The 20,841-nt window shown below is 50.7% G+C and overlaps 1 protein-coding gene and 1 long non-coding RNA gene across 5 annotated transcripts in view; one reads left to right on the top strand and one right to left on the bottom strand.

Annotated features, from left to right (window-relative positions):
* TBC1D19 (TBC1 domain family member 19) overlaps positions 1 to 20,841 on the top strand; it is a 208,673-nt gene that overhangs the window by 39,990 nt on the left and 147,842 nt on the right. The window lies entirely within an intron of this gene.
* Positions 5 to 18,195, bottom strand: LOC144888839 (uncharacterized). The gene is made up of 2 exons (XR_013621401.1): positions 18,151 to 18,195; positions 5 to 64 (listed from the first exon to the last, which is right to left on the bottom strand). It is a non-coding gene; the product is annotated as an uncharacterized LOC144888839 (long non-coding RNA).

Here is a 20,841-nt window from a genome sequence, read left to right as displayed (position 1 = left end):
TCCCTTCCATTTGATTCTCTTGAGCGGCCATTCTGTTTTCTACCCCCGTTAACCCATTTCTCACCTCTTTTATCCCGTTGTCTAACCCCTCAAAATTATTGTCTAACCTCCCAAATTTCTTGTCTAACTCCTCAAAATTATTGTCTAACTTCCCAAATTTCTTGTCTAACTCCTCAAAATTATTGTCTAACTTCCCAAATTTCTTGTCTAATCCCTTAAAATTATTGTCTAACCCCTCACTGGTACCCCTCGCTTCGTCCCTCATTACCCCCAATTGCTCACTCTGAGCATCCATCCGGTTCCCCATTACCCCCATTTGGCCCTCCAATCGCTCACCCAATCGCTCACTATCAGCCCTCATTTGCTCACTATTAGCCCTCATATCGTCCTTCTGCAGGTTGAGGGACGCCTGCATTTGCGCCATAAATTGCTCCATGAGGGCCTGCATTTGGGCCATCCCTCCCACTTGTGCAGCGGGTGCGGCCGCCGTAGCTATGTGCGAGGCGCCATTTCGCGCGCCCGTTACCTCGTGCGTGACGACGCTATTTTGCGAATCTGCTACCCTCACTGCTTCGCTCTCCTCTTGTCCCTCAATTTGGTCCTGGATCGACCCTGCCTCACTCTCCACTACCGGACCCCAGCTGTCTTGGTCTGCCATAGCGCGACTTTCAAAATTCGGGTTTTTATTTCCGTATAACAAATTCAAATTTCGCCGTTATAATTTCGCGCGGGAAACGCGCTCCGAATCGACTCTACTACAAATTTGGGCCTAATAAATTTAGTCCCGGGTCCGAATCCCACTCCTGACACCAATTGTTACTGACGTGGCTTAGATGTTATTTACCGAGCGGTTTGGTATGACCACGTCTGCACAAGTTACCCGATTATACCCGAACGTTGACTAATCGCGCTACGCTAGGTCAATGAAGGAAAAGACACACGGCTGGGATTAAAATGACACGACACCATGGATACGGTTCTCAAGACCTCCGGAGGAGATTATATTCGTTCGGAAGGTCAGATTACAGGGACGAGAGGTACAGCATAGAAAGACAAGCACTTAGACACAATCTTATATTAACCCCAACAGACGACAGATAAACGGGACAAAAGGCTGACTCACACGGGGATTGATGGCTAGGAAAGGCAGGATCGATGGCTCCAGGTGCACCTGGGCTCAGGGACAGAATCGACTCGGTCCGGTCCAGAGATGCGGGAGGTCTCACAGCGCTCGAGGTAGTGACTTGCTCTTCTTCAAGCTGGGGGCGCATCTGACCTCACATCCGGTGAGTCGCTTCGTATATCCGGCGGGGAGTGACACGCCCTCGGCTCGTTAGCTCCGCCTCGTGGAATCGGCACGTTGCTTCTCATTGGGTGCGTGCGGGGGGTTTACCAGGCTCCGCCCTTGACGAGGAGCTGACAGCCAGCCCCTTCGTGGTAACCCCGTGGAGCGCATGGTCATGGCGGCTAACCGAGCTGGTGGGAGGACGCACACTCCCCCCCGCGCGCCGTGGTTGTAGTTGTTGTTGTAGCTGTAGTTGTTGTTGTTGTTGTTGTTTGGGGAAGAAGATGGAAGGAGGTATGGGAAAGGTCCTAAACTCACTACTGGTGCCATATAATCACATTCTGGTGCAACGAAGAGTCATAATTAATGGAAACGAGTCCTTAACTGACATAGACTAAGAATAACTAGCAAGATGTCCGAAAGTTGTCTACGTGTGATGCGGTGGACCTGGGCACGACATTTAATGGGGGAAAAAGGGGAAGGTCGGTTCTACAGAGTGTTATTTACCGGCAATGGGACTAGGGAATGGGGGATTGGGGATAGTTGGGGAGTATTGGGGAAATAGGGGAATATTTACAAGCGGATATGGAGGCCAAATTCCATATTCGCAACAATATATATACTGAAACGCAAAAGAAACTTACCACCTTTGAAACCTTTAAATATCAACAATAACACTGCGTGTAGTAAATGTGTGAACTTATTTGTGGACAATAGTGTCCTCACTGTCAGACAAAACGGTCACGGATGGTCACTTGAACCTTCAATGGTCACTTCATAGCACAGCTGTTGAACAGCCGTTTTGACTGTCAGTGATTAGCCAAGGGGTACGAGATGATTTTAATGAGCTGCACGTGATGTCTTGATATTGGCTTTAAAAAGGCCAGTGCAAAATGGGCATTTCAATCAACATGCCACGATTGTCAAGGGATCAACGGCAGCGTGCCCTGGGCATGCTGCAAGGCGGACTGAGCTACCTGCCACAAACGCTATTGAAAGGGGACTGACATTGCACCCTGTGCTGTTCTGTACTGTAGAACAAACTGATGAGATGGTGTATCTTGGTCAAAAACTTGAAATGTCATCAATAAAATGCCATTGTTTCAATTAGCAATTGTTGGTTTGTACGGTAGCTCAGTCCGCCTTGCAGCATGCCCAGGGCACGCTGCCGTTGATCCCTTGACAATCGTGGCATGTTGATTGAAATGCCCATTTTGCACTGGCCTTTTTAAAGCCAATATCAAGACATCACGTGCAGCTCATTAAAATCATCCCCTACCCCTTGGCTAATCACTGACAGTCAAAACGGCTGTTCAACAGCTGTGCTATGAAGTGACCATTGAAGGTTCAAGTGACCATCCGTGACCATTTTGTCTGACAGTGAGGACACTATTGTCCACAAATAAGTTTACACATTTACTACACGCAGTGTTATTGTTGATATTTAAAGGTTTCAAAGGTGGTAAGTTTCTTTTGCGTTTCAGTATATATATATATATATATATATATATATATATATATATATCGCAGTTTCCCTTGGAGGCGTGGGTTTGAATCCCACTCCTGACACCAATTGTTAGTCGGCTCTCCCCTTATCAAGGGGGGGGGGGGGGTGTTAATCCCCTTGTCCTTTTATCTGGCCGACGCGAGTCCTGGAAGTTATACGCTCCTTCCGGTCGGTATTAGGTAGGGTTATTGGTCAACTTAGTCCAAATACCTAATTACGAACACCGACCGCGAAGCAGGGAAATAACTCCCGCCCGAACCACGGCGTTAGTGGACACGCCGAGCGAAGCGAGCCACGATTCGGGCCGTTAACAATGACTAGACCCGATTATGGCGGTTCCGATCGTGCCACGTTTACCCAATGAGAGAAAAGACGGATGCGATCGGATGGAGAGGAAACCCAGAAAATAGGAAGAACAAAGCAATTTATTAACAATTTACAAGAAAGAAGAGGAAACAAAAGAAATGTACAGGATAGGAAGAGGAAGAAGAGGCACACAGGGCAGCCTTAAACAGTCTTCTTCTTAATACCCCTGGACAAACGGGCCCGTCTCACATACACACTCACACGGGGATTGTAGGTGGTTGATGGTCACCAGCGCATCCAGGCTCCAGCCCGGCTCCGGTCCAGGCTCCGGTCCAACGGACGACGAAACCCGGCAGGCAGCTACGCGTGTAGTGGAACGCGAACGGACAATTATATAACGGGGGGGAAGGCTGGTGTCCTAGCGGCGTATGTAATAAGTGCACACTCGTGCCAAACGCCCCCTCTCTCCAATGTCCTGCTTTAGCACAAGGTTCCAACAAGAGTCCTTTCACAAGCGCACTTCCAACAAGCTCTTTCAACACCAATGCTTCTCATAAGTCCTTCTCAATGCGCATTTCCAACCAGTCCTCTTTAACAAGCGCGCCTCCAACAAGTCCTTCTCAATGCGCTCTCTCCCATAAGTCCTCTTTCACGAGCGCTGCCATATAAGTCCTTCTCAATGCGCTCTCTCCCATAAGTCCTCTTTCACGAGCGCTGCCGTATAAGTCCTGTGAAAGGGCTTTGCGTTCGCGCTTTTATATCCCAAGCAGCGATCGCTCCGCGAGCCCAAAAGCCACGCCTGTCGGCGATGTCACTTCAGCCCTGGTTGGCTGGTGCTTGCTTACCGGCCCCCCTTTGATGGCTGGGTGACGTGGCCACACATTCGTTCTGGCGCTCCGCCCCCTTTTTCCGAGCCTCACCTCGTGGCTTATGGCGGCGTTGAGTGAACTTACGGGCAGCTAAGGCTGCTGCTGCTGGCCGAGGAGCGTACCAAATTGGGAGGGCCGTGGGGTACAGACAGGAGGGCACGCTTAATGGCGTCGCTTGGAGAGGGAGGCTGGCAAAATGAATGGAATAGTCAGGTTCACTATGTTTTTTCGTTCAAAATCATGGTAGATTAGCAAACCTATACATTTTTGGAAACGTTATTACATGGAAAATCTGAAAATCAATGTTTACATTTGCCAATTCCGACCAATTCGATTCGACCAATTCGACCAATTCGACCAATCGACCAATTCCATTCGACCAATTCGACCATTCGACCATTCGACCAATCGCTTCGATCAACCATTCGACCAATTCGATCGATTCGATTCGATTCGATTCATCGAATTCGATTCGATCGACCATTCGACCAATTCGATTTGCCAATCAATTTGACCGCCCTTTGCTTGTGTGGAACGGACTGTGAAAGCGATGCGGACTATATTGTCGGATACGACACACAGGACAGTGATGACGAACTCTAAATGGCATATTCTGTAATCGTGTATGTTTGATGCCATTGACTGCCTGTGTATATTTTGTCATTGACTGCCTGTGTAGATGTGAAGTTATACCGACTGCATGTGTAAATATGATTTTGCTGACTGCCTGTGTATGTTTGGTGATATGAATTATTGTGACACATTTTGATGTTATTAACTGCCTGTACAAAATGATAACATGTATTTGATTATGCAACTTATCGCGAATATAAAGACAGTATTTTGCAATTCAAAACCTTTGATTCGTGTCTTACCATTCCCCATAGCACTAATTTGATACTTTCATTGGATTCCTTGTCCCTGAAAATATAGGTTTAGTATATTTTAAAAAGTTTTTAGGGTAATTAGAGGCAGAAATAGAACAAAATATGTATTTTACAGTGGCCATTTTGAAAATCCAAAATGGCCGCCATACAGGTATCTCTCCAAATGTAAACATTGATTTTTAGTTTCCTTATGCTATAACCTTTCCAAAAATGTATAGGTTTGCTAATCTACCATGATTTTGAACGAAATATAATTTATTGACATCGTGAACCTGACTAGAATGGGGCCTGTTTCTTATTTCATTGACACAACGCAGATTCAACTATTGGAAACATAGCCTTATCTATACACATACTAATGAAATAACTGAAGTCCTATGGTGACCTCCGTGTTGCTTGTGGCCTAACTAGGGGTGCAACCTTTAACCCTTTAATAATGTCATATTTACAAGTGTGGGTTCTCAAAACCGCAACACTGCACCCCCCCTTTTCCTAGGCGCGTTCTGAGCCGAAACAATAGAACTATCTTTTCACAATTAGTGTGACACTTAGGTGTAGTTTCCCTCTACATTTAACCTACTACCCTGAGTGCGACAGTTTTAACACTAGATATGTCCCCCCTGCTGCGTTGCATCCTACCTAACTGACTCACGCCCACAATTAACCAAATTACGGAATGGTTCTCAAACTACACATAAAGCCGGTGGGAGCATTATTTACAAGACACTACTATTCGATTATTTACACTGCAACCCAGGACCTGTCTTTTGTGGGAAAAAGAATAGAGATTTTGATAAGAGGAAAATGCCATTGGCAATGCACTGCACCGATACACCATACACCCATATGTACCAAAATGCACCATAAAACACCAGCACCAAAAAAATGCACAAAAGCACCAAAAATGCACAAAACAAACATTTTTAAATGATTGATGTCTTCTGGGCTTCTCTGCTGGGCCGATGTATCTTAGCTTGATCTTCTTGCTTGATGTTAATTTAATAAAAAGGGCACAAACGGCGTCCGCTTTTTTATTTATGGCCAGCAGGGCCAACTCAGCTGGTCCGACTGCTGGGCATTGATGCCACTTAAAACAGTGGTCCGCAAGCCAGATACCGCTGGCAACAATGGCCGGTCCCAGCAGAGGTGCCAGGCCACAGAACATGTGGTCCATAAGTGCCAGGCCACAGAACGTGTGGTCCATAAGTGCCAGGCCACAGAACGTGTGGTCCATAGGGTGTAACGGTGCAGGCAGGCATGCAGGCAGCAAGGTGCAGGCAGCAAGAGTGCGGCCGCACAATTCAGGGCACCTGCACACTCCCCTCGGACAAAAGACCATGGTCCATGAGTGGGGAAGGAAGACAAAGCAGAGATTAGCGGGGTGCAAGGGCGCAAGGGTACACGTAATCACAAGGCAATGCGCCATGAAGGGCGCGGGAGAGCGAGCTGAGAAAGCTCGTCCCTACTCGTACGTCACCCCACATGTCAGCCTACACTACCCTTGCCCTTCCCCGTATTTACACAATTTACAAATTTACCAATTCGTCTCTACCCGTCTTGTCTCCCATATCTCCCCTAATGCCTAATTAGTTACCAATCCCTCCCAAGAAGGAAGGGATGGAATAAACACAATGTCTCACCCACGTCAAGATGCATCTTACACTCCAAACATTTGCAAAACCTGGTGTGGAGTCCTATCACCCTGGTGAGTGGATGCGGATGGCGCGAAGAGATTTTCCTCCTAACTATTCTTCTAAATGACATTAACACTTTACTCTACCCGGGGTCATGCCCTGCCAATCCATTGGCCATCATTACCCTATGTGGTTCTAAAAACCAATTCCCATTGACCATCCCTGTGGTGCTCACCAATTTGGGGTCTCACTCCCCCCGATTTTTCTATACTGTGCCCTCGCACAATTTCCGGGCTGGGTCGTGTGGCTCTCCCAGCAGGTCCTACTTACCTGCGCACCTCCGCCACTGAACGTCGCCACCCGAGCTTGCCTAGCTCCTCACTACCCTAACCTGGGGAAGGCCCTCCCTGGCACTTACCCCCCTCTATGCCCACCTTGGCATCGGGCAACCCGGGTCCTTCCTCTGGATCCTCGGGCCCCACTGAACTCTGCACAACTCTACCTGGCTCCCAGAGCCTACCTGCGGCCTCACCTGACCGACAGACTACCAGTGGCGATGTCCTCAATAACCATACTCACTAACAGGCTCACACGCCCAGCCATTCCACTTTAATCATGCACACAACCCAAAACACTACTTTCCCCTACCTGCACCACAGATGTCAATATCCAACCAATTTACCTACTCCCTCTACCTACTTTTAAACTACCCTCCCTGGGTATTCGTGAAGGGGTCCATCCTTCCCCCATTCACTCCTTCGCACTGTAGAAGAATTTTGTGTATGACTCACAGGACTCCAATGACCGGACACAAGTTTACAAAAGGTCTGGTTTATTAACTGTATTTACTTCATTCCAATTACCAAAATGATACCGCATAATATAATGGATCAGGTTAACTCTTTTCGCTGGTCCTTCTCGTTCATCCGATGTTCCTCCGACACTCCCGTTCGGTCAGCGCTTCTCGTAGCAAGTACTGTCGACTCCACGTTTGCTCTAGTTTATATGGACAAACTGGACTTAATCCTCTGTCCGCTGAAACGTTAATCCTTTCTCCGCTGATGCCCCGAGGTCATGCATTGCACCAAGTCCTGGCATCAACTCGCTCCCCTCCTGCTGTGATTTCCATTTACACAGTAGGAGGGTGCTCTAGCCTGGGGCCTTGACCAGGTGTTTCAAGAGATTATCATGTTCATGCACATTCTGCTTCGTTACCAGATTTAATCAATGAGTTACCAGGGCCAATCAATACGTTACACTGAGTTACACTTCCACAATTCCCTCATCTTTTTGTTTTTGTTTATATTAACCATTAATCTAAACATCAATATAAGTAAACAATCAATCACTACTAGTAAACATCATTACAAGTATAAGTAAATAATCAATCACTTTGGTAATCAAATTCCCTTAGGCATACACCGTCATCCTGCAAGAATCACAAAACATTTCGTTGGTCATTGACTCCTTCCATATTGTTCAATCTATTGCATTTGCATCACAAATATATTTTCAAAACAACACTTCACCATCACCAAGATACAACAATTTCACTTCATTTTCAAGTTTTGTAAAGCATCTGCACCATCTGGCAAAAAACGTTTGCCTCCACACAAATGTTGACTTTGTTTGAAAGGAAGGGCTGATCACTTGTGTTTGAATCCAGGTATGAAACATTTTCTCCTAATGTCTTCATAGCTCCTGCACTACTTCGTGTAGGATTTCGCTGTTGTGGTAACGCTGCGGAGTCATAGACTGACCCTTCTCTCCATGTAGCATTCTTGCCACTTTTTTGCTGTGAACCATAATGATTCCTTGAACAAGGCCTTCACCCAGTTGTAGTCGACTTGCCTCCTCCCTCATTGTGAGTGGGCAGCAAGTATTGGTGTGACGTTGATTGGCCAGCAAGATGTGGAACAGGGATGCCGGATGCATCCACACTGATGTTGGGACCATGGTGTTCAGGTCATTCATGGTCCTTACCAGGAGCAACCAGCAGAATCGTGCACAGCTGTTGTGACAAGGGCACAGCCGTTTTTGCAGCTCCATGCTGGTTCCCCGGACGTTGGTGAAGTAATAACATATGTCCCCGCATTTCACAGAGGTTGCAGGTAAAATGTCGTTGTCCTGCAACTTCTGATGTGGTGAATGTTCGAAGTCTTCGAACAAGAGTAAGTGATCGCCTTTCTTTCATATTGTTACAGACGTGGCTTAGATGTTAGTTTACCGAGCGGTTTTGGTATGACCACGTCTGCACAAGTTACCGATTATACTCGACGTTGACGAAGCCGCGCCACGCTGGCTCAATAAGAAAAAGAAGACACCCGGCTGGATTACAATAACACAATACGACACCAATGTTTCGATTCTCAAGTATATTCGTACGGAAAAGGTTAGATTACAGGGGCTAGAGGTATATTACAGGAAGACAGGCACTTAGACACACTCTTATATTAACCCCGGACAGACGACAGACACACGGGACAACGGCTGACTCACACGGGGGTTTGATGGCTAGGAAAGGCAGGATCGATGGCTCCAGGTCCTCCTGGGCTCGGGGCAGGGTACAGTACGGTCCGGTCCGGTCCAAAGATGCGGAAGGTTGCACAGCGCTCGAGGTGGTAACGTTCTTTCACAGGCGGGTTCTCTTCCTCTCAGCGGTCGTAGGCAACGTTCTTTCTCCAGCTAGGGGCGCATCTGACTCAGCGCTCGCAGGTGGCTTTCCTTCTCCAAGCTGGGTGCGCATCTCTCGTCACATCCGGCGCGTGGCCGCGTATATCCGGCGGGGAGTGACACGCCCTCGGCTCGTTAGCTCCGCCTCGTGGAATCGGCACGTTGCTTCTCATTGGGTGCGTGCGGGGGGTTTACCAGGCTCCGCCCTTGACGAGGAGCTGACAAGGAGCCCCTTCGTGGTAACCCCGTGGAGCGCATGGTCTGGAGCTAATCGAGCCGGTGTGAGGACGCATCCTCCCCCGCTCCGCCGCCATCTCCTCTGTTGTTGTTGTAATTGTTGGGGAAGAAGATGGAAGGAGGTATGGGAAAGGTCCTAAACTCACTACTGATGCCATATAATCACATTCTGGTGCAACGAAGAGTCATAATTAATGGAGACGAGGCCTTAACTGACATAGAATAAGAATAACTAGGAAGATGTCCGAAAGTTGTCTACGTGTGGTGCGGTGGACCTGGGCACGACATTTAATGGGGGAATAAGGGGAAGGTCGGCTCTACTGATTGTTATTTACATGCAATGGGACTAGGGAATGGGGGATTGGGGAAAGTTGGGGAGTATTGGAGAAAATAGGGGAATATTTACAAGCGGATATGGAGGCCAAATTCCATATTCGCAACATTGCACCCTTCTCTACCCTCGGGGTGTCCCGACCCGATAAATTTTTACCTACTTTAGTGTGGCACGCAATGTAGTTCCCTCTACTATTAACTCTACCCTGAGTGCGACAGTTTTACAGATATTCACAAATGAGTAAATATGTCCCCCTGCGACGTTGCACCCTTCTCCTCACAGAAACACACCCACAGGATAACCGAATCCGGAAAGAATTCTCAAACTAAACATACAGCCGGTAGGGAGCATTATTTACAAGACTACGCTGCTATTTACACTACGATCCAGGACCTGTTTTTGGAGGAACACATGCAGATGTTATGCATAGAGAGAGAGCGCGCTTGCCAACATCGATACACCAACCCACGAGTGCTCTGTGGCCGACGGCCTTTAATAACGTGCAGAGCACCCTTTCCCAGCATCAAAAGCACCACCCCACCACCAATCGGTGCAGTCACCATTGTTCAATGATTAAAAATAAATGCGACAACCCCTAACCCTGCAGGTGTCTCTTGCTCTTCGTGTGGCCTTCAGTGGTGTTAATTAACAGTGGTTCACCTTTATGGCATAGGTGCCACGTTGACCCATAGGTCCATCCCCGGGTGGTGCTTGGCCGCAAACGAACTGCGGTCCATTGTGGGTGGCCACAAACATTGCGGTCCATATGGTGTATCGATCCCGGCAGCAAACAGCGAAAGTGCAGGCCCACAACTGCGCAGCCAGCACCTCTCTCTCCTCTCTCTCTACCCCAAAGCCAGATCCTCGGAGGTGGGAGACAAAAGAAGAAACAAGTGAGTAAGGTGGTAAGGGCGCAAAAGTGCACGCAATGTAAGGTGATGCACACTGGGGGCACATGGGAACCAGGTGAGACAGGTACGTTCCTATCGTACGCCCCCCCCCCCCACCAGGTAACCTACATTGCCCCTCCCTTACCCCTTACTGTATCCACAAAACACAACACTACCCATAAACATCTACTTTACAAATCAACAAACGTCCCTACTGTCTTCCCCGTTCCTCCCATAAACCAAATTCGTCTTCTCTCCCTCCTAACCAATCAAATTTGCCATTTTCAACTCTCATCAAAATTTGCCATTTTCAACTCAACATCAAAATTTGCCATTACCAATTCATCATCAGTCCCTCCTAGGGAGGGAGAGATGGAATCACCCCAATGTCTCATCCACGTCGTGATGCGTCTCACAAATCCTCACAGCAATCTCATTTCCTGCACAAAACAAAGAAAACACAGGTGTGGAGTCATCATCATCACCACAGGTAAGTGGCTGCGTATGGTGCGACAGGTTCATCAATCCTAACTATCTCCTAAATGACTTTAACAACTTTACACTACCCGGGGTCTTTCTCCGGCCAAACCATTGGCCCTCTTACACTATGGGTTCTAAAAACCAATTCCCATTGGCCAAACTGTGGTGCTCTTCAATTTGGGGTCTCACTCCCCCGATTCATCTCCCGGTGCCCTCGTACAATTTCTGGGCTGCGACGTGTACCTCTCCCAGTGGGTCTACCCACCTGCACACCTCCACCACTGCAGTTGCCTCCGAGCTTACCTGCTCCTTACCCTAACCTAACTACCAGGGGAAGGCCCTCTGGCTCTCTCCCCACTCCGTGCCCTCTCTGGCACTGGGCTGCCCGATCCACACCCGGGATCCTCAGGCACCCACTCACAACTACCGGCTCCCAGAGCCCACCTGCGGCCTCACCTGGCCGACATCCTCACAGTGGTGGAGTGCCCAACCAACTACACACACTAACAGGCTACACGCCCAGCCATTTCCACAACACTAATGCACCCATTCACAACACCATTCTGCAACCGCACCACAAATGCCAATATCCAACCACAATTTACCTGCACCCTCTACCTAACACTTACACTACCCGCCCCGGGTGCTCGTGAAAGGGGTCCACTCTTCCCCCATCCACACCTTCGCACCATGCACACCACTCCGTACCACTCACTCCAACTCTCTCCACGCACCTGTACCTGCACACCTGTGCTCTCACACCTGGTGCCACCTGCACCCTTCTCTCCCCAAGCGCATTCGCGCTGATCCACACACTCACTACTCATACACTGCTCCACACACCTGTCCAGTTGCACACCTGTGCAATCACACCTGTTCAATTCTCACAAACACGGCATCATCTCAGCTAACTACTCCCTTCTGAAACTTGCGCTTCCCAGTCGTCCCTTTAAACTATTGCGCTCCCACGTCATTATCATCCATACTAATCTACCTGCGTCCCCACTACAGGTATCAGTCACTAACTAATCTTAACGTTACCTAATGTCATCTTCTAGATCCCTACACACAATATCCTAACCCACCCGGGCTAGTTTTCACTGCCATACACCCCATAAACTATTGCTCCTTTGCCCCACCATGGGAAGGGTGGCAGGGATGCCACCCTCTCCCACCGGGCCTATCGCTCCTCAATCCCCCAGTCCTCTGGCACTAATAAGCCCCCCTTATTCAGAGGTACTGGGTCCCGCCTCGGCATCTAAAGCCGAGGCAATCCACGGGGGCGCCTGCTCGCCGGTGTAAGGTCTTATCCGGTCGGCGTGGACGATCCGAGGGAGGGCTCGTGGCCCCATTTTGATCTTAAAGACCACGTCACAGATTTGCGACAGGACGACTCCTGGGCCTTGCCAGGGGGAGGTGAGTTTTGGGCACCTTCCCTTCCGCCTCCGGGGATTAAAGAACCAAATCTTCATCCCCGGAGCGTATTGACTCCCCTGGCTCCGGTCGTCGTACCTGCGCTTCATCTTTTCCCCCGCCAGATGGAGTTGGCGGCGGGCGAAGGCATGGACTAGCTCCATGCCTTCCTCTAGGTGACGTGCGTACCCCTCCCTCGGCGGGTTAACCACTGTGTCTGGCACGGGACCGCATAGCAAGTCGGCGGGAGCCCGTAACTCCCGCCCATACATAAGCAACGCTGGACTGCATGCGGTGGCCCCGTGCTGGCTGGTTCGGTAGGCCATGAGCAAGTAAGGGAGATGTTCGTCCCAGTCATCCTGACGGGTGGTGGTGAACAGTGCCAGTTGTTGGATTAGAGTTCGATTGAATCTTTCCACCATCCCGTCAGATTGAGGTCTTAAAGGCGTTGTTCTGGTTTTCCGAATTGACAGGAGACTGCACACATCTTTTAGCAATTTGCTCTCAAAATTTCGTCCCTGGTCGGTGTGCAACTCCTGTGGAATCCCATGCCGGCACACAAATCCTTCCACGAAGGCCTGCGCTACCACCCCTGCTTCTTGGTTGGGGAGGGCGTAGGCCTCCGGCCATTTGGTGAAATAGTCCATTACAACGAGGATATACTTATTACCTTGGCGGGTGCGGGGCAGCGGTCCTAGAATATCCATAGCCACCCGCTCAAGGGGGGCCCCCACCTGATGTAATTGAAGGGGGGCCCTCATCCTCCGTGCTGGTCCCTTTTTGGCAGAACAGGCGTCGCATCTCCGACACCAGTCCTGTATGTCGCGCCCCATATTCACCCAATAGAACCTCCGGCGGACCCGAGATATTGTCTTTGTCCTGCCCAAATGGCCGCCGGAGCGGGTACCATGCACCTGTTGCAATATGACGTTCTTGAATTTGTCAGGGACTATCACCAGCCAGGAAGTTCGATCAGAGGGAACCTCCACCCACTTGCGATACAAGATGTTGCCTTTCAATTCCAGGGTCTGCCACTGAGCCCAATATGCCTTTGTTTGTGCCCCGAGGGGGGTGACCTCTTCCCCCTTTGGTCTTTGCCCCAATTTGACCCATTGGAACACCGGCCCCAGAACAGGATCCTCCTGCTGGGCCGTGCTCCAAGCCAACTCTCCAAATTCCTCGTCCGCGGTTAGTGGCAAAATTGGCCCTCTCACCCGGGTTGCCCGGACGACGAGAATCGGGGCGGAATCGCCCAATTGCTCCCTCTCCTCGTGTCTCGCACAAAATTTACAGTTTTCCCCCAGACAAGGACGCCGAGAGAGTGCGTCCGCATTACCATGGGCCTTCCCGGCCCTATGGGCCACATCAAAATCGTACTGCTGCAACTTTTCCAACCACCTTGCAATTTGGCCCTCCGGTTCCTTGAACCGAAGGAGCCATTGCAAGGAGGAATGGTCAGTTCTAACCAAAAATTTCCGCCCGTACAAGTACGGGTGGAAATGGTTCATGGCAGCCAGCATAGCCAATAACTCTTTGCGAGTGACGCAATAATTTCTCTCGGGCCTACTTAAGGCCCGACTATAATAACCAATCACTCTCTCCACGCCCTCCTGTGTCTGAGACAAAACTGCGCCCAATCCTTCCTGGCTCGCATCCGTGTCCAGGGTAAATGTCCCGTCACCAGTGGGGTAAGCTAGAAGGGGTGCGGATGTTAGACACCCCTTCAATTTTTGGAAGGCCTCGTGGCACTCCCGTGTCCAATTAAATCGCGTCCCCTTCTCCGTAAGCCGGTGGAGGGGACGGGCCAACTCCGCAAATTTCGCCACAAAGCGCCGGTAGTAGGAGCAGAGTCCCAAAAATCCCCGCACCTCTTTGATGGTACGTGGTGCGGGCCACTCCTCTACCGCTTTAATTTTGTCTGGGTCTGTTTTTACCCCCTCGCGGCCAATCACGTGACCTAGATAGGCCACCTCTCTTGCAAACAAAGTGCACTTACTCGGGTTCAGCTTCAACCCTGCCTGTCTGAGGCACCCGAACACCTGGTCCAAATTAGCTAGTGCCTGGGGGAACGTTTGGGCATGTACCAGGACGTCATCCAGGTACACCAGGCATGATTGCCATGGCATGCCGCCTAGTACATGCTCCATCAATCTCTCAAAGGTGGCGGGGGCGTTACACAAACCAAACGGCATCACAGTAAACTGATACAGTCCCTTACCTGTGGAAAATGCCGTTTTCTCCTTCCCTGCCCTATCCATCTCCACCTGCCAATACCCACTCTTGAGGTCCAAAGTTGTGAACCAATTTGAGCCCGCAACAGCATCGAGGGTGTCATCAATCCTTGGCAGGGGATATGAGTCCTTGAGTGTCACGTTGTTTAGCTGGCGATAGTCCACGCAGAACCGCGTGGTCCCATCCTTCTTTTTGACCAGCACAACAGGTGACATCCAAGGACTTCCCGAGGGCTCGATCACACCTGCGTCGAGCATTTTTGCAACCTGCTCGTCAGCTTCCGCCCTCTTGCTCCAAGGGAGCCGTCGGGCGGCCTGACGAATAGGCCGGGCCTCACCGGTGTGGATCTGATGTTTCACCAGGCCCGTACGTCCAATATCCTCGGTGGACAGGGAGAAGAGGTCCAAATGGGACCCAACCAGTTTGTGTAAGGCCTCCCTCTGGGTACCTCCCAACTCTACGCTGCTACGATTTACCATCTCGCAAATGGGATCGGGCCAATTCCTACTTGTTATTGAAGGCTCCCCCCGGGGTCGGCTCGGCTGGACGTTCTCGGCCCTCACTGTCGCGACTTCCTCAACGGGGGTGCAGCCAGCTACCCTCGTGCCCCTTACTATAGTGCGTGGTTCTGTACTCATATTTATTACTCGGACGGCCACTACCGGTCCGTCCGTTTTTACAAGGGTGCGGCCCACGATTAAACCCGGTATGGACTGCGCTGCCACCGGTTCGACCAGGCCGCAGGACTCCTGCCATGTTGGGCGAGCTGCCCATCGGGCCGGCACTATCGCCTCGGCCCTTGGGGGGATGGTCACGGCCTCGGAAGCCTCCAGCTCCGCTCTCTCGGCCGTGCTCACTCCCCCTAACGGCAGCTCTTCTACTCCCACCTGCAGGATCCCCCGGCACAAGTCGATTTTACAACCGCTGGCAGTCAACAGGTCCAACCCTATTAAACATGGGTCGCACACCTCCGCCACCCAAACATCTATCTCCCTCCTTACCGACCCTAACTTGAGGGTCACAGAACCACGCCCTATGATCGGGGCCGTTACCCCGGTAGCAAGCTGCAAACTATAATTTTGCAGGCGCTGGATCTTATCCCAGCCACCTGCGCTCGAATCAAGGACCACAGGGCTGATGATCGTGGCGCTAGCTCCTGTGTCCACTACGGCGTCTACCCCCACGCCGGCAATTTTGCATCTAATTGTCAGGCTACCGGTTCCAATTTGGCCACAATAAATGACCTGTCGCGTCAATGAGGGCTCTCCTCCATCCTCTGCTGCCGAACACCGCCCTACGTGCCCGACACCTTCTAGTTTCCCGGGGTCTGGCGGGGGGGTGTCTGGGGTCGGCTAACCCGCTCCCCCCTGGGCGGAGTTGAGGACCTCAACTGCCGGGGATCATCCCGGCGCGCGTTTCGACAGTGCCGCGCCAGGTGACCCAGGCGGTTGCAGGTATAGCACCTCACCTGGTAAGGTGCTTGCCTCCGGAATTCCAAATTCCCCCCCCTGTAGGTCCGAATTGGATTACCCGCTCGTGGTCCACCGCGGGCCACCTCCGGGGCCGCCTGCCATGGTCCAGGTCCTGCCAGGCGCTGGTCCACCAGCCTCCGGACCATGCCCGCCAGGTCAGGACCCACGTCGGGGGCGGGCCCCCTAAGGGGTCCGCCCTCCATCGGGGGTCCCATCTGGCGGACCGCCATTGCGAGACGCTCGCCCGCCCGGGCCAGGGGCCTCGCTGCTTCCCAACGGGCCGCAGCGTCAGCCGCCTGGCTCAGAGTCTGCGGGCGCCACATGGCGAGCTGTTGCCGGAGCTCAATATCCGGGAGGGCCTGGATAAAATGGTCCAGCGCCAGGCTTTCCCGGGAATCCGCTGCCATGCTAGCATGTGCGATCCCCACTGCGCGGCGAATGTCGTGGGCAAGTTCCCCGATGGCTTCCTGGGGCTTGCGCTTTCGCAGCGCGAGCTGAGCTTTAACAAGCTCGCTCTGCTGTTCTATTCCAAATCGATTAATTAGGGCGTCGCGGAGGGCTGGCAGGGTGAGAGCACCCGCTGGTAATGCCGTCAGCACCTCCGCCGCCGCGCCGCGCAATGCGGCCACCAGGTGTACTCCACCTTCGTCCTCACCCCAACCGTTGCCCTTACACACACAGTCGAACTGCGCCAGGTACGCGCGTAGATCACTCTTGCCGTCATACGGCGCGAGTGGGACCTTGTGGGACCACCTCATATGTGAGTCGTTGCCCGCCTGCCGGACCCCGTGCGTCGCCCCTTGCGGGGTCAGCGCGGGGCCGAACCGGCCGGGCCCCCACAGTACACTACCCCCAAGGGGCTCTCGTGCCTCCCCGGTCCCTCCAACAACTACCCCTGTTGGTGTTGATGCATGGGTCACACCTCCGCAACCCGCTACCCATTCCATACCACCACCACCACAACCTTGCTCACCCACACCTTGCACCTCTCGTTCCATACCCTCCGGACCAGCCATACACCTCACTCTTGGCCTCTCACGAACATCCGGGTCTATCTCGACCCCCAAGCTTATTAAATCACCTGGCGCATCATACGCACGACCATATTGGTCACCACTTACACCGGGTCCTCTTTCTCTTCGCTTCTCCTCCATCACCTGCGAATCCCTCATCCGGTTAATGAGCACATCATCACGATCCGAACACAGACTTTGGACCAATTCTTTTACTTCCTCCTTTATCTCTTTCTTATCCTCTCTCCGTCGCTTCTTAATTTCGCTCACCCCTTCTTCCACTTCTTCTAATTTTTGCTTCATCCCCTTCATCTCTTCGTGCGCCCCTTTAAGTTCTTCCTCTAACTCCACTTTATTTTTTTCTATGTGCTCCCGCACCTCCCGCTCTTTAACCTCCATTACCTCTACCACCTTGTCCATTTTCCTCGTCAGGTCCTCATGTACCGTCTGACACTCTTTTTTAATTACCCCTACGTCCTTTTTCATCTCCTTCTGTGTCGATTTTAAACCCTCTATTACCGCTGTGTTCTTCTTTACCTGGTCCCCCAACTCCTTTTGTCCCACTGTCAGTTGTTCTACTCCCAGCGTCAACTCCTCTATACCACCTTGCAATTTTACAGTCCCCTTTCTCACCTCTTTCTCCATGCGCTCCTTACAGTGCCTCACCTCCTCGCGCACTCCTCCGACCTCCTCACTCACTCCTCTTCTGATCTCCTCTCCCATCACTTGCATCTCCTGCCCAGATGCCACCCTCATCTGCTCCATTTCCTCCCTGTGAGCATCCAGTTTGGTTTCTACCCCCATTCTGACCCCCTCTATCTGCTGCTCCATTTGTTTAACTTCCCTTTCCGCTTGGTCCCTCATGTCCCTCAATTTGCCTTCCATACTGTTTTCTAACCCCTCTAACCCATTTTTCACTCCCTCTATCTGATTCTCCTGGGCAGCCATTCTATTTTCTACCCCCATTAACCCATTTTTCACTTCTTTTATCCCGTTGTCTAACCCCTCAAAATTATTGTCTATCTTCCCAAATTTCTTGTCTAACTCCTCAAAATTATTGTCTAACCCCTCACTGGTACCCCTCGCTTCGTCCCTCATTACCCCCAATTGCTCACTCTGAGCCCTCGCTTCGTCCCTCATTACCCCCATTTGCTCACTCTGAGCCTCCATCCGGTTCCCCATTACCCCCAATTGGTTACTCTGCAGTTTGAGGGACGCCTGCATTTGCGCCATAAATTGCTCCATGAGGACCTGCATCTGGGCCATCCCTCCCACTTGTGCAGCGGGTGCGGCCACCGTAGCTATGTGCGAGGCGCCATTTCGCGCGTCTGCTACCCCCGCTGTTTCGCTCTCCTCACGTGTCTCAATTTGGTCCTGGACCGACCCTGCTTCACTCTCCCCTACCGGACCCCAGCCGTCTTGATCCGCCATAGCGCGACTTTCAAAATTCGAGTTTCGTAACACAAATCCAAATTTTGCTGTTATAATTTCGTCGAGCGCAGTAACCGCGGGACCGCGCTCCGGATCGATTTTGTCGAGCGCAGTACGCGCTCCGAATCGATTTTCCCTCCCAAAATTTGGGCCTAACTAATTTAGTCCCGGGTCCGAATCTCACTCCTCGACAACAATTGTTACAGACGTGGCTTAGATGTTAGTTTACCGAGCGGTTTTGGTATGACCACGTCTGCACAAGTTACCGATTATACTCGACGTTGACGAAGCCGCGCCACGCTGGCTCAATAAGAAAAAGAAGACACCCGGCTGGATTACAATAACACAATACGACACCAATGTTTCGATTCTCAAGTATATTCGTACGGAAAAGGTTAGATTACAGGGGCTAGAGGTATATTACAGGAAGACAGGCACTTAGACACACTCTTATATTAACCCCGGACAGACGACAGACACACGGGACAACGGCTGACTCACACGGGGGTTTGATGGCTAGGAAAGGCAGGATCGATGGCTCCAGGTCCTCCTGGGCTCGGGGCAGGGTACAGTACGGTCCGGTCCGGTCCAAAGATGCGGAAGGTTGCACAGCGCTCGAGGTGGTAACGTTCTTTCACAGGCGGGTTCTCTTCCTCTCAGCGGTCGTAGGCAACGTTCTTTCTCCAGCTAGGGGCGCATCTGACTCAGCGCTCGCAGGTGGCTTTCCTTCTCCAAGCTGGGTGCGCATCTCTCGTCACATCCGGCGCGTGGCCGCGTATATCCGGCGGGGAGTGACACGCCCTCGGCTCGTTAGCTCCGCCTCGTGGAATCGGCACGTTGCTTCTCATTGGGTGCGTGCGGGGGGTTTACCAGGCTCCGCCCTTGACGAGGAGCTGACAAGGAGCCCCTTCGTGGTAACCCCGTGGAGCGCATGGTCTGGAGCTAATCGAGCCGGTGTGAGGACGCATCCTCCCCCGCTCCGCCGCCATCTCCTCTGTTGTTGTTGTAATTGTTGGGGAAGAAGATGGAAGGAGGTATGGGAAAGGTCCTAAACTCACTACTGATGCCATATAATCACATTCTGGTGCAACGAAGAGTCATAATTAATGGAGACGAGGCCTTAACTGACATAGAATAAGAATAACTAGGAAGATGTCCGAAAGTTGTCTACGTGTGGTGCGGTGGACCTGGGCACGACATTTAATGGGGGAATAAGGGGAAGGTCGGCTCTACTGATTGTTATTTACATGCAATGGGACTAGGGAATGGGGGATTGGGGAAAGTTGGGGAGTATTGGAGAAAATAGGGGAATATTTACAAGCGGATATGGAGGCCAAATTCCATATTCGCAACAATATGTTGCAGTGTGATCCAGGCAAATGGTCACATAAATTTCCTTGGTGAAGGTAAGCATTCATCTCCAAGTTACACGGGAGAATGTCTTCATCATTCTTTGAGAAAGAGGGTGTATGCCACGATTAACTTCATTTTTTAGCCACAAATTTTCTTTCTCGAACTTCTTCCCAATTCCGTTAGCAATCCCTCCAAAATGTGATCTCGTCTTATCTTTATGCTCAGTCACATCTGAATCTGCTTTCCGCACACACTGGATCAGATAGGGTGCATTTTACCATGAAATCAGCATAATCATGTATATCTTCCGACAGTTTCACATTCAACAATTTGTTGTTTTTCCTTAACACAAAAAGTTATATTCATTTATATGCGTCATACAAATAATATTCAATCAGGTATGTATTTTATTACTAAACTAAGAATAGCATCCACAATTGCTTTCAGGTTAATATAGTTCAAAAATTAACTCATGCAGGTATTTTAGCACTACTCTAAGAAAATAAATTGTATATGATTACAATCACAAACGGGAATACCTAATTCCCAACAACAATTTTCCCAAACCAACAAATTAAACATAATGTATTATTACCATAATTCCTCTCCACTTTTTTCTTTTCCCTCTTTTTCCCTTAACAGTGTGGCACTCGTGGTGATATGAGTTCACTGATATTGTAATTGACACAACTCATAACATTGTCGTTATGCCATTATCTTAATTCTACTGTATTCATTTGCAACATCACTTGATTTAATCTTTTAATCTCAGTATTTATGTCGCCATAAAAGTCTTCCTTTTCTGGTTCCACATTTCTTTCCTCA

This window comes from Myxine glutinosa, chromosome 14 (assembly GCF_964187855.1).
Source record: "Myxine glutinosa chromosome 14, kmMyxGlut1.1, whole genome shotgun sequence".
Taxonomy (NCBI): domain Eukaryota; kingdom Metazoa; phylum Chordata; class Myxini; order Myxiniformes; family Myxinidae; genus Myxine; species Myxine glutinosa.
Note: the sequence above shows the minus strand (reverse complement) of the source record. Positions and strands in the feature narration are given on the sequence as shown.